Here is a 12,329-nt window from a genome sequence, read left to right on the forward strand (position 1 = left end):
TCTTTGACACATTCCCCTTTCCATTCTCAATTTCATTTGCTATTTTTTGCACATATGAGACGATCATTATTGTGAGTTTTGATATGTGTTTTTCTACTTAATATGCTTATTTGCCGTTTGTTTAATTTCGAATAAGCGACTTTATTATTTTGTTATGTTTTTCAAATTCAGTTGTCTTCACTGTCAGTCCATAAAGTTCATAAAATTGTGACGACTCAATTTCATTTGAAGTTTTGTCTAATTGACATAAACCTCTGGACTATAATTTATGTCAATTAAACAAAGAATAATAGTATTGGTGTATATCATTATCCTATTGTAGACGACAGATTTGTGTTTAGAAGCAATAAATGTCAGAACATTTGTATAACTGCTTCATTAGACGTGTCTAGCTCTCATATAAACAAGCTTAACTTTTTTTTTATTCAAGCAATTCATTCTATTTTACAACATTCATTATAAAGATTTATGAAGGGATTTAAATGTCTCAACAGAAAATGTATATACCTGTGTATCGTTTCCAGAGTACTTGCTCAAATAATTGTTCAATTCGTTTTTGATATCATTGTTTATACTTGTTCATAGTAAATACTTATATGTTTGTAACGATTTTCCTTTATTTTCTTACAGTAATTTGCATTTGAAAGTTACTAAATGTTTGTATACTGTTTATGGCACTGACATTGTGAGAAGATGGAAATATATGGCGCCCATCCTAAAAAAATGGTTACAATTAATAGAGTGTTTTAAAAACCCACTTCTATTCAATGAACACTTAATCAAAGTTAAAACAATAATACAGATAGTTGTTATTCAACAACTCAGAAACGATTTCATAAAATAGCAGATAACATTTAGAAATAGCTCTATAAGTGTTGTGATGTGGTAATTTTAACAAAACATTTCCTTTAGAAAGAAAATAATCTGTAGCACGAACATGGTTGTAAGTCGTATAAATAAATTTACTTCAAGAATAAGAAGATGTGGTTTGATTGCTAACGAGACAAGTTTCAAGCCGAGTTCAATCTACACCGTTCTTAATATTTGACATATTTTTTCAAAGCAACTGCTACATTTTCATATTTATGAAAAGTTTATGGAATATTTATACTAATTTTGAAGTAGCAAAAACGACAAAACTAATTATTAGATTGGCTGCAGTAAAAGATTTTTTTTTTCAAGTCCAAAAAAAACCTTTTATTTTCACAAGATAAATTTATTCTTCAAACGTCACACAAAAATATAAAAATAAAGTCTTTTGAAAGGTAAATAAGCTTTGTTGATTACTTTATATCAAAACCTTTTATCAACTTGAGCCCAAAGTCAGTTCAACAATATTCCATTCAAAACTCCCTGCAACAACGCACAGAGTTTGAGTTTATGACGTTAGTAAATCGGTAAAGCAAACAAGTTTTGAAAGTACATTTGAAAAAAAGGTATTAGATGTTATGATAAAAGGAGTAATTCAAGACAAGGTTTGCTATAGTCAAATATGTTCGGCGCACACATATAGTACCCATCCCAGGAATGCAACAAGACTGTTAAAAAATGGTAAAAGAAGACATAAAATAAAACAAATACAAAATTGAATTTTAGAATGGAAATGGGGAATGTGTCAAAGAGACAAAATTCCGACCATAGAGCAGTCAACAGCCGAAGTCCACCAATGGGTCTCCAATACAGCGAGAAACTCCCGCACCCAGAGGCGTCCTTCAGCTGGCCCATACACAAATATGTTTACTAGTTCAATGATAATGGACGTCATACTAAACTCCGAATTATACACAAGAAACTAAAATTAAAAATCATACAAGACTAACCAAGGCCAGAGGCTCCTGACTTGGGACAGGCGCAAAAAATGCGGCGGGGTTAATATAGTTCACCCCGTTTTCATTTTTTTTTTAAAGATGGAACATTTCAAACAGTCAGAAGTTATTTTATTCATATAAAAACGATTTGTCCTTTATAATTTTGAAACAATGAAACACATTTTCAATGTGTATTTGTAGAAATCAAGGACGTCCCAAAAGCTTTAGGATCAAAAGACCTAAAATAATAGCAAAATCGAAGTAATGTCAGCTTTGCCTTGGGTAGTTGAAACCTTGGTTTCTTGAGAAAAGAATATTTATAAACGGAAAATTTTAAGAAGGAATTTAATATAAATCATGTCAGTGCTGCAGTATCACTTAACTGATGCTATCAAGGGACTTACAGTCCTCCAGCAGCGGTATCGTCCCAGTTTTGTAAAAATTAAAAAAGCGTTTTATACATTTACCAATGTATAGTAACACATTTAATTTCTTGTGGATATACATTGAATCATATTGCATGAAAAATAAGATAAATGTTATCATACACTAAGCGCTATATCAATATCCTTCGTAAAAATAGCGTTTACTGAAGTAATACTTGTTATATTTTGCCTAAAGTACAATCTTTCCCTAACACTGGTATAAGAAACGGTCAATTAGCTTCTGGAGTGAAATACAGGTATTAATATTCAAGTATAAGTTGAAATTCACTTAAACGTACTCATACATAAAGACATCTGTTATGCTATTGAAAAAAAATATTGTCAGCAGTAATGGTTAAACAAACTTATATAGTTTAGGCATGTATTAATTGTTCATCATGTTCATTGCGTTATTACACCGGGGTGGAGTGTAGTAATTTTGTTCAGTTATGTGACTGATTCACAAGCATGTTACTTGTCACCAAAATATCGGTTTTCGAATATAACTTAAAACTACTAGTTTAAAAAAGTTGATTGAACATTTGATAAAGGATAGCACCCATATAGTTCAGTCTTTTTCATAGCTTTGATCTTATGAAGGTCGGATGAACACTTGCTTTATTGGTGAATTAAATTTAATTATCTGATTGTTTTCTTTTCCAATTATGTTTAGCAACATTGCAGAATCGCTTGTATATAGGTGTCAGATCATCAATTGAAAATCCTCATCTATTCAACCAAATTTCGCGATTTGCAAAGCTTTCTAATATTTTGACCTTTAATTTACTTCATAGAAACCAGGTACATCCTGAATTAAACATATATCCCCGTTTTACTTGTCAATTTTCAAACCATGTATACATTTGAAACGATTAACTACTATTCGGAAGCCGAGTACTATTATTACTAAAGAAAAAACTGGTTATGCTGGAAATAATAAACAATATACCATGGAGCGCATTAATCTTCAATTTTTAATGCAAAATCATTGACAAGTAAATTTTTGCTCAAAATTGTCTGAATATATTATTTTTTTAACAAAATTTTCAATTCTGCAAATTTGTTTGTTAGTTCAAGTAAGAAATGACATCAAAAACACTTATTTTTGCCAGGGAATTGTAATTTTTGTGTTCTAAATAGAAGTGAGTAAATTGCTGGTATGTCATCTTATAGTCCCGTCATTGTGTAATTGTGCTAAGGTGGGTTTTTTTTCTTGTCTTTCATTTTGGCTAATGTGCTTTGTTTATATACTTTTTGTGCTTTTTTGTTACATATTTGTTTGTAATTATGATGATTACGTTAATAGCACAATATTGACTGCTTTGCCCCTATTTTGACGTGTTCACCTATTATGTTTGTTTGTTTTGTTAACACTCCATTTTTCATTATACTGGAATTTTATGCGACTGTCATACAAGTGAGAGGTTAAGCTAGCTATAAACAAAAAACAGGGTTAATCCATTATTTTCTACTTAAAAATATGTGTGTATCAAGTCAGGAATATGACAGTTGTTATCCATTCGTTTGATGCATTTTAGGTTTTGATTTTACCTTTCTATTATGGACTTTCCATTTTGAATTTTCCTCGGATTTCATTTTTTTTTTTAATTTTTGTTGGTGGATATAAAATATATATATCCCTGATAAGCACATATATCTTGTATAAGTCGTAGCGATATCATATGTTTTGAAATTGATTCGCAATTGTGACGTAACCTTATATCTGAGTGGCAATGTATTGAACAAAACGACGTGTGATACTAGTGGATAAGGAATCTCTTCTGGAGCGCAACGTTTTGTGTTCTACGTTTGTTTAAAAGGATATGCGTTGTTTAGTTTTTAACGATTGAAGGCTGATAGTGATACCCTCATATTTGTTGGAGTCTAGTATATTATTTTTTTATATTAAACTCATTGACGGTGCTCAGAAAAATAAAAAATGTTGAGCAAATCACGACTAAGCTATGTTTAAACATTTTGACAGAGTCTAAGTGTCATAAAAATATAATCAGTGAAGAGAAGGATGGTGATACAGTCACCTAAACGATGTTGAATGAAACATCATAAGTGTATCTGAATAATTGATGTAAATATCGCACAAATAAAGCGCCTCTTTTTGGAAACTAACATATTAGAATTATCCTTGCTTGATATATTGTGAATTAAACTGGTACCAGCTAAATGTTATTATGAAAAAGTTTTGTCCTTAAAATTAGATATAACAGTTACCAGCTACATGTTGTTATGAATTATTATTTTTATGCATACCTGTTCTTTGTTTGAACGAGATTTTCTAAGTTTTAAAATACTCGATCATTCTACTCGAATATGTAGTGTTTATGAACTATTGTTTGTTAAATACGTTTTCTTCTATGATAAATAACCGTAAGAGACATGACCATACACGTTTTGTAATATGGTTAACAACATTGAAATATATTATAATTCACATTGTGAACTATAGTAAAAGAATGAAATATTATATGGAATAATCTATGACAATCTATTACTCTTTTTTCCTGTGACATTCCAATAAGTAAATATAGCGTCCAGTCTACATTCGAAAGGATAACTCCAGTTCTACCATTTATGACCTTTAAGTCAATAAATTGCAAGCAACAACCAATTATTTATATCTTAAAAGTTCTTGGTTTGTCGATTAAATCATATAAAGTTTGTCTACTGTATTACAAAGATTACAACTATTAATCTACAAGAGGAAAATTATGCCACTGTCAAAAAAGGAGTGAATAATGACAGAAATATATGCAATATTTCGTATTATATTATATCCGATGTGTTCCCGTCGAATATGGATTATAAATCTGATAAAGATGACAACAAACACATGTAAAAGGGAGATACTATTTATGAAAGACGATTTACTGATAGGAACGAGCGTTACAAGTTATTGGAATTGCTTTTGTTAATGATACGATTTGTTTGGCGCCCTTTTTTTATTCAGATGTTATAACAAATTATTCACAAAATGCAAAACTTGTACGATATTATTGACACAAATGAATATAACGACACTAAACAATATATGTATTTTCTTACTTTTTTTCTGTATTATGTCTTCATACTGGTTTTAGCTATGATAAATTAATTATGCTTCTTCATTATACAGAATATATGGAATTAAAATGGCGTCACTTTGAGTTCTTGATATCATTATTCATATATAAAACAGAGTCTAACCACGAAAGATATTTTTCATGCGATGTATAATACGAAGATATTGATGTCGTAATACATGTAGTTATCAAAGGTACCAGGATTATAATTTAATACGCCAGACGTGCGTTTCATCTACATAAGACTCATCAGTGACGTTCAGATCAAACTATTTATAAAGCTAAACAAGTACAAAGTTGAAGAGCATTGAGGATCCAAAATTTCCAAAAACTTAATCCAATTTGGTCTGTCTTGTAAAAAAAAAATTGAAGAGCATTAGGGACCAAAACATCCAAAAAATTGTGCCAAATACGGCTAAGTTAATCTATTCCTGTAATAAGAATATCCTTAGTTTTTCGAAGTTTTGTAAACAGGAAATTTATAAAAATGACCATATAATTGATATCCATGTCAACACCGAAGTGCTGACTACTGTGCTGGTGATACCCTCGGGGACGAAACGGTAAGATTGTCTGGTTTGGTAACGTTCTGTGTAGGATTTCCAAAACATATGAAAATCGCAGGTAGGTTAATGCTGTTCGAGAGTAAATCGGCTATTTATTCATATACAAATCAATGAAATTTTAAATTATTCAGATTTTTTGTCGAGAAACTTCATTACCCAGAACTTATTTATATCATCCCTAATATCATCCAAAGTTTTAATTTAAGGTGTCTCAGAACCCCCCACCTGGTTGCCATGGTAACGGGCACCATTCAAAGATGGCGTGAGAACGTCCAACTTCAAGAGCCTGGCGCACCCCATAGAACTAGACAAATGAATAAAAATAAAGTTGTATTTGGTTTATAAATATGTTATCTTTCACGTAACAGCTGTTTCATTCTTTAAATGTGCCCTTTTATAATAGAAAATAACAGAAGTGACATACAATCCAACCGTGGCCACACCAAAAGTCAACTATTTTGCCAATTTTAGAAATGTTGTAATCATTTGAAAAACAAGAAACAGCAATCTTCGTATTCGTGAGCTTTCCAAGAATAAATATGCCAAGTTTTAAAGAGATCAATAAATGTTAACGGGGTGTGCCAATGCAATCTTTATAGATGAATAATATTCAAGTCCTTACTCGGCGACATTTAAACACTGAATTGATTTAGATCATGACAGATGGATTATTCCCCTTTTCGGTGTGAAAATGCCGGGAAAGATATAATCGACATTTTGATAGTTTCTGACTGGAGATTAACACATTAAAGATGTAAAATAATGTTGTTGTTTTCACATTTTCATACTTAAGTTGTTCATGAATCTTTAAAGAATCACCATGCATACGAAGAGAAAAAAGGGGGGACACTCTGACGTTATACTTTGTAAGGGTTTTCGTAACCAAATGTTCATTTCTAACCACACATACATATACGTGTGCCGATTGCAAAAGAATTATCTTGCTTACTTCCTTAAATTTTAATATCATAGGGTCTTTACGACTTTTAGATTACCAAGGTTTAGCATAGTGAAATAACGTGATGGCGAACGGCAAAACAGTATTTCTAAAACAAAATGATTGTCCAGATAGGGAAAACACTTTAACAAGCACACTGCATGGTAGTATGAAGCCCCTTAAAGGCTTCTGTCAAACTCCTGTTTTACGAGAAATATTTATCTGCTCAGCCCTGTTAAAGTTTTTTCAATGTTTTTTTTTAATTAAACACATTTTTAATTAATTCACTGAATTATCATGATTATAAGGATCAGTTACTGTCACATCACATGTGTGAATGGGTCTTTTTAAACTATATCAGCTATAAGCAATAATTTCTAGAGCTATGTTCATTTTTTGAACATGCATCACTCATTGCAGTTTTTCCAGTACAAAACAGTAAATTAAAAAAAACATTAAAAAAAGAAATTTCCTTGAGATAAAACTATTTGTTTATTCAATAAAGTTGTATGCATGTGAAAGCATTGAGTTCAGTATGAGTATTATCTGCCTATTACATACAAGTATGACTATTGATATTTCAAAGGTTTCAAAATCAAAGAAACTTATAATTTTTCATTCATTTCAAAAAGTTTTCTCAAAATTAAAACAAAAAGCATTGCATATTTCACATTGAATTAAAACTGATAATTCTGATATAACAATGCACACAATATATACTTTCTTGTAGGTTTCCATGATCCATAATAAATGTAGACATATATCATTCTGCTGGTTTTCATATGATAATGATGTACTAGATAAATCCTTATTCCTTTACAGTACTTGTGTTTTTTTTTATTTCACATGTATCATGCAAAGAATATTCCTATATATTCATGTAACATGTTGTGAATTACAATATATATACCAGTAAGTACATGCAGGTACCACATATGATGTTTGAATAATAATTATCACTTAGTTCACAGTTTTATGTATATATCCAAAATTATCTCAACTACTGCACATGATGCATACTGATATGAACATTTCCTTTTGTGTGTTGATCCTTCAAGAAAGAAGTGCACAGTCATTTCCTCTGATGTAAAACCTTTATTTCTCTGTCTTCAATGTTCAAGAGTCAGTTTTAACAGTAATGAAATCCTTCCTTTTAGTGTCATACTGAAAACTGCTGCATTCCAAAGTTACATGTGACATGCCATGAGGATTTCATATTCAACACTGTTAAATTTTTGTTATATGTCATCAAGATTTTATCTTAAAAACATTGATTTTACTTTCTTTTCATGTATATATCTAAAGCTATCCTCATACATGGTTACACATTGTCTGGCAATTTCCTTGTATACATGTTGATCTTCATAAGACAGAAGTGGTCACTCTTTTTCTTTGATTACTTTTTTTCAAATTTCAGTAAGGCTATCATAGTTAAAACTATTAAACTTGTATGACAGCATTGCCTCTAAGTTATCTTCATGCATATACTGAAAAAAATATGCAAACCATTAATGGCATTTAAAAGTTATTGGTATTCATGTTATGATACACATAGAAAACTTCAGTCAAAATTGTCACATATGTATAGTCCTTAATTATTTTTGAAATAAAAGTAAACTTGACACAAAGTTTAATTGATGAATTGTCTGTAAAAGTACAATAAAGTTTATAAATACAACTTTCTATAACTGATATTTACCCATCACATTGCTTTGCCAATTTGTTATCAATAATCAATATAACTTTAATAATCAATATGGGGTGGGTGTGACTTAATACACCAGATAACTTAATTATATTCACCTAAACTGAGGGTCTGGATGGTGTTTACAGAATAGATACACCAATCATGTAATAATCCCTTAAGCAAAAGTGCAATATTTAAAGGCTGAGAAATTAAAGATTGAGAAAAGACTGATAATAAAAGAAAATGATGGTGTGTTAAAATACAAAGAATAGAGAATACTGGGCAAAATAGATAAAGATTAATATAGAAAATGGTATATAAAATATAGAACTGAAGGACCCTTGCAGGACTCATTCATTATAATAAAATTGATACTTACATTTAATTGTGTATAGACCTCATATTTGATGTTATAGAAACTACACTCTTTATGCATTAACTGTCAACTTATGTGTGCCAGTTGTAAATCAATCTGCAAAAGAAGTTACAATAATTACTGAAAGGTTTCAATTAATACTCAATTGTATACACACCAGGTTGTAAAATCAAATACACAAAATTAAGATTGTTCTGTTGATGTAAATTGTTTTTATAATAAGTGTGTTAAAATTGAAAAGATCAACACAAACACACAAATACTTCAGATACACATTATCATAGTGAATCAATATTAAAAATACATATTTAATTTAATCTTATGTCTATACATAAAATAAAGATAAGAAAACAAATTATTAAAGACAAAAAATTCAAATGTACACTAAAAGGGATGATTTAAAATAATACTATAATGACTTATGTAGCATCAGATTCAAAACCATCAATGAAAAGTTGTTAATAAATTATGGCCATGATAATAAATAATATTTTTCACATATAATATCTCATGTGAATGCTTCCACAGTTTGATTAAAAGTAGGCTGAGGCATAAGTATGATGCACAGAGTAATGCATGCATATATTTTGTTTTAAAAACAAAGGTTAAAGGCATAGGTGAAAGGTGGTGGGCCTCAGTCGGCATGTTGATCGGGCATTTTAACAAATTCTACTCCTTTAACACGTTGCATGGTTGATTACGGTTTCCCAAATTTAAACATTTGACCCGCATGAATGCATCCCTGGTCAGTTTTCAAAATTAGGACGTGAAATTATATTTGTATAGTCAATAGTCAATAAAGATTGGATTGTTTATAAGCAAGAAAGATAGTGTAAACGTGAAAAATTATTTCAAAAGGAAGTTTCAACAGACTGACCACATCATGTTGACAGCGAAACGTGTAAATAACCACATTTTTTTAATTAAACATGCAGCTTTCTCTTCAGACTACATTCATAATCGTGAATGAAATGGATATCCAAGATCCTCGGCAGAAGGCTAAAATAATTTAAAACTAACTTACCTCAAAATATAACCAACCCACATCTATATTAACGTGTTGTTGTCGAACTGAAGACACTGACTTCTATCATAACAAGGTGCCCGATCAGCTGTTGGCTAAAATCTGACGTCGACGAAACGTTCTAGCCAATCACGTGTCGAATAGTTGGGAAAATGACGTCAGATTTAGATTGCGATGCAAACACCGAAAATCATTGCTATTTTTTTATAAACTGCATTAACCTACCTGCGATGACAATTCTTTAATTGGGTTCGTTTTGCTATTTGCTATGATGTGGTTAGTATATTTTAGACTTATGAGGTTTGTTTGCCCCTTGGTAACATTGTTGCTTTCTTCGATTATGTAAGACGTCACGATGATAGCAGAAATGACACTCTGTAAAGTCACCGGATTATATTTATTTTTTATTTTGCAATTTCAGACATTAAATAATTGCCCTATCATGGTACAAAAATCATTCTTTTCTAAAAAAAAAAAAAAAAGTGTAGACATACTTTGCTAACTGATGTTACTTTAGATTACATTTATCACAGCAAATGTACCATGTATGTTCGGTATTAAAAGTGTAGAATGCCGGCCATTAGCATAAAGCGAGAGGTTATCGAATTACTATTTTTTTTATGTTCCCAGACATATTAAACGGAAACCGATCTATTACAAACTTTGCTTTTAGAGAAATGTATTTCACGTAAAAGTCCACATAGCATGTTTTATTGTTTCATAAAAAATTACTAGAGGTCATTTGACTTAATTTGACTGCATTGAAAATAACTACGTTGCAAGTGTACACATTCTTGTGGTCCTATTTTCCCCATTCTAATTCTTTCTTTTGTTTAGTATGTATATACCGGTATTAAGATATCTTTACGTCCATATGTTCTGTTGTAGATATGTTCTGATATAGGAAAAATGTGTTGAACGAATTTCCCTCTTTTACACCCTTACCAGTGGACTTCAAGGATTTTTTTATTCATCTGAAGGTACGTCGTAATATTTTCTTACGTAGTATTTCCGTAATAAATTTTGATATGAATATGTGTGCACATCAGCCTTTGTCATTTCGGTGCTTTTATTGCTGACTTTGCGGTATGGGCTTTGCTCATGGTTGAAGGTCGTACGGTGACCTATAGAGGTTAATGTATGTGTAGTTTGATCTCTTGTTGTCTCATTGGCAATCATACCACATCTTCTTTTTTATATAAAGTGTTATTTGCAGTTTTTTGTTAACTTGTTACATTTTGTGCCTTATGTTGCGTTTTGCTGTGGCGTTGTTAGTTTCTCTGCAACTTTTAAAATGCACTCTTTGTATCTATCGTCTAAGTATTTTCAAAAATAATATCCTTTTTTTTTTAAGATAGTGCACTTGCAAATACTGAAAATGTAGGACCAAACCCAAGTTTGCGTTAAATTGACATAAAAACGAATAAGTTTGTCTGTCTTTTCAATAAAGACACATATATTTTGATATTCTTCTCTGAAGTTCCTTTGATTTGGAGAAAGTTGAACATTCCATTTTACTTTGTGAAAAGCTTTTTTTTTCAATGAATATCTCTTAAGAACTCTTCTTTTCGATACAAGTAATATATATCTAACACTTGGTAAATATAAGAGATGCTACAATGTTTCCATAAACGTTATTATTTATAAGGAAATAAAATAAAACAGTTCGACACGAAAGCGCCAACTTGCAACATAATTGAACAAAGTCATTTTTTTCACGTATTTGCGATTCATCTAGTATAAATTTTTTTAAAGTTTGTTTATGAATACAAAATCTGTTCCTTTTGGACAACTATTCTATATATTTAATACCGACAGAAACACATACTGGGTTATCACATCTTCAGTGAATGCTGACGTTGTGATTGGTAAAACACCATCACGTTGTAACCCCTACGGATCTATATGGGCTAATAGATGTCATATGCGATCATTACTTCATGTCTATTGTTGACGTCATTTTTTTTTTATATAAAAAACGTTTGAAAGGTCCCATGTGCAATCAACCCGTTATACGAGTCACTATTGACTCCTAAGATCACTAGAGGGTTAGTATTACCCATAGGACATTTGGGATTCGACATGTGTTTACGCATTTTACGAACACTCTTTGGATCCGTAGCAAATCATATAATAACTTTAGTTTCATTGTAAATATCATTCCTGAACAAATCAAAGTAAAAGAAATTCTGATTACAAATGAAAAGAACAGAACAGGTTTAAAGGAATCGTGATAAGAGCATATTTTAGATACAAGCTGCTTTAAGTTTTTTTAGTTCAAATGTCCGTTAACTTTATTTCTCCAAATGTCGACTATCAGGGGCCAGAAGATAATGACTAAGAATATAAAGTACAATTTTATCTATGGATTGAAGTAAAAAGTCGACGTTTATCTAAAGTAAAAAAAAATCCGACTCTTTTGTTTTCAA

The 12,329-nt window shown here is 30.7% G+C and overlaps 1 long non-coding RNA gene across 1 annotated transcript; it reads right to left on the reverse strand.

The window, feature by feature from the left end:
- Positions 1-8,065: 8,065 nt before the first annotated feature.
- On the reverse strand, positions 8,066-9,994 carry LOC134686365 (uncharacterized). The gene is made up of 3 exons (XR_010101602.1): positions 9,901-9,994; positions 8,880-8,972; positions 8,066-8,300 (listed from the first exon to the last, which is right to left on the reverse strand). It is a non-coding gene; the product is annotated as an uncharacterized LOC134686365 (long non-coding RNA).
- Positions 9,995-12,329: the final 2,335 nt, after the last annotated feature.

Source organism: Mytilus trossulus, chromosome 10 (assembly GCF_036588685.1).
Source record: "Mytilus trossulus isolate FHL-02 chromosome 10, PNRI_Mtr1.1.1.hap1, whole genome shotgun sequence".
Taxonomy (NCBI): Eukaryota; Metazoa; Mollusca; class Bivalvia; order Mytilida; family Mytilidae; genus Mytilus; species Mytilus trossulus.